At 39.2% G+C, this 2,837-nt stretch overlaps 1 protein-coding gene across 1 annotated transcript in view; it reads left to right on the forward strand.

The window, feature by feature from the left end:
• The first annotated feature begins 581 nt into the window (after positions 1 to 581).
• The window catches only part of LOC126982651 (uncharacterized), a 35,081-nt gene continuing 32,825 nt past the window's right edge, over positions 582 to 2,837 (forward strand). The window contains exon 1 of the mRNA XM_050834862.1: positions 582 to 807. The gene's annotated coding sequence lies outside the window, so the exon portion shown is untranslated. The remainder of the gene's footprint in view (positions 808 to 2,837) is intronic.

The following is a 2,837-nucleotide window of genomic DNA, read 5'->3' on the forward strand; positions in this document are numbered from 1 at the left end:
TGCCAACCAATGCAAACGTGTACTCCTTGATTATTCGCTCTGTCATGTTTAATTTTGATGTTAGGCTTCTTTTGTTTATTTAATTTAAATTATATAACGCTAGAAAACATCAATATTATCTTTAGAAATTCGTAAACTGATTGTGTATGTATCAGTTCATCGTTTTCAATGTTGGCTTCCCTGTTTCAATGTTTTAGGTGTCACATACTACAATATAGCCTAATGATTTACCTAAAGAAATCACTATATTACAACCTAAGCTTTCTCTTTACTTAACAAAAAGTGACAAATATATATTTTTCTTGACACGACAAAGTTATTAAATGCCCATAAGACCTTTTGAATATAAGATTTGGTATTAACATTCCCTGGTCCAAGATGTTTTATAATGAATATACGGTTTTAAATGAACTGACAGGTGGCCTAAACACTAATTTTACATAACAATAAATACCAAATATACCTTTCTCAAGACCACAAAACCTATATAATGCCCAGACAAGCTTTCATTTACAAGATATATCGATGACATTCCCAGATTCAAGACGTTCCAAGGCGTAACGTCCAATGGCTTTTAAAAATGGCGGGGTGGCTGTCGACTCATTGGTTGTGCTGCTAAACTGTCTATTTTCCGGGTGTTTAAAGTGACAGCCGCCCCCTTAGTGAGTACCCCGAGGAGCCCCTGTGTGTGTGTTGACCCCTGAGGCCGTGGGCAGGGCGTAGGCGTGAAGGGGAAGCAGAAATAACAGGAAGAAGAACCGTTTGTGTGTGAGGGTGAGGAAGGATTTCATCTGGTGAGGTTTTGAGGTGAGTTTTTTGTTGTTGTTATTATTATTATTATTATTATTATTATTATTATTATTATTATTATTATTATTATTATTATTATTGAAGTCTGAAGATTGAGCTGAATGTGTATCAAGGTGTAGGATGACAGAACACGCAGGGAAGGGTTGGGTTGGGGGGGGGGGGGAGCCGAGGATGGGTAGACTATGCTAATTCTACTTATTCCATTACAAACAAGAAGATAAAAAATCGCATAAGGATAAAAGGAGACGATTAGGGAAGCGTTATCAAAGAGTGGGATGAAAGAACAGATAAGGAGGGGGGGGGGGGCAAGGAGGGGTAGACTATGCTAATTCTACCTATTCCATTACAGACAAGAAAAAATTGCATATGGATGAAAGGAGACGATTAGGGAAGCGTTATCAAAGAGTGGGATGAAAGAACAGATAAGGAGGGAGGGGGGGGGGGTCAGGCAAGGAGGGGTAGACTATGCTAATTCTACTTATTCCATTACAAACAAGAAAAGAAAAAAAAATCGCATAAGGATGAAAGGAGACGATTAGGGAAGCGTTATCAAAGAGTGGGATGAAAGAACAGATAAGGAGGAGGGAGGGGGGGAGGCAAGGAGGGGTAGACTATGCTAATTCTACCTATTCCATTACAGACAAGAAAAAATTGCATATGGATGAAAGGAGACGATTAGGGAAGCGTTATCAAAGAGTGGGATGAAAGAACAGATAAGGAGGGGGGGGTGGAGGAGGCAAGGAGGGGTAGACTCTACTAATTCTATCTAATGCAAAACAAAGACATTTTAGCTAAGAGTGAAAGGAAGAAGACGATTAATTATAGGAATATCAAAATGGGGAAGGAAGGAAAGAACAGGAAATTCAGGTGTGAAAAGCCGTGGGGTTGATAGGCTATATAATACTCAATTGACCAAACACTAAACATAAAAGCGATACAGATGGGGATGAAAGGAAAGAAACTGGTGTAGAGTGTAGACTGTAGAGTGTAGACGATTCAGGGAAGGAATATCAAAATGGGGAAGGAAGGAAGGAAAGAACAGGGAACTCAGATCTGAAGAGCCGTGGGTTGATAGGCTATATATATTCATTTGAGCAAACCCTAAACATAAAAGCGATACTGGTAGGGATGAAAGGAAAGAAACATTAGTGGAGAAGATTGAAAAGAAGGGATATCAAGGTGCGTAATTAAGAAACAGGTAACTCGGGTTTAGAAGGGCCGAGATTAGTATAGGCTACACATACCTTACCTAACCTAATAGAAAAAAGATTAATCAGGTAAGGATGAATAGAAAGCAACATTAGGGAAGAGGCTTTAGGCGAAGGGATATGAAGTGTGTGATGATGGAACAGGTATATCTCAGGTTTAAGGGAGCAAAGATTAGTAGGCTATTCTTAATCTGCCAAACCCATAACAGAAGACATAATTCACTTATCGATGAAACATAAAGAGGATTCAGGTATCAAGGTGTGTAATTACCGTATATAACAGGTATCTCAGGTTTGAAGGGCCGCTGGGGAGATAAACTTAATATCTCATCATCCAAGACACTTCTCGACTATTATGTTAAAGGATTCACGCTAGCCCAGGATTCACGCTTCCCTGCCTGTCGCATCCTCCTCCTCCTACCCGGGTGTACATTCTTCGGTCGCTAGTCGAATATCCACTAATGTTAATCCTCTATTCCACATAATTAGAGATAGAGGGTCATTGTGTTATGGTTATCCTCACTGGTCTAAGATTTATGCATTCATTTGCTTGTCTAATCTCCCTTTTTCGTGAACATTTGCAGATCGACAGTCGGGCATAAGACATGTTAATCTTCCATTTTATTTTTATTTTTATTTAAGACAGTCACCCATTGTATTGCAGCCACTTTCATTAGCCCAAGTTTTTGTCTTTCTTCCTTTTCGTGCAAATTTATGCTTCTTTGCTTCTCTAATGTCCCTTTCCGAGCACATTTTCAGATCGACAGTCGAGCAGAAAACATGTTAATCTTCCATTGTAATTTAAGACAGTCACCGATT

Source organism: Eriocheir sinensis, chromosome 51 (assembly GCF_024679095.1).
Source record: "Eriocheir sinensis breed Jianghai 21 chromosome 51, ASM2467909v1, whole genome shotgun sequence".
In the NCBI taxonomy this organism is placed as follows: Eukaryota; Metazoa; Arthropoda; class Malacostraca; order Decapoda; family Varunidae; genus Eriocheir; species Eriocheir sinensis.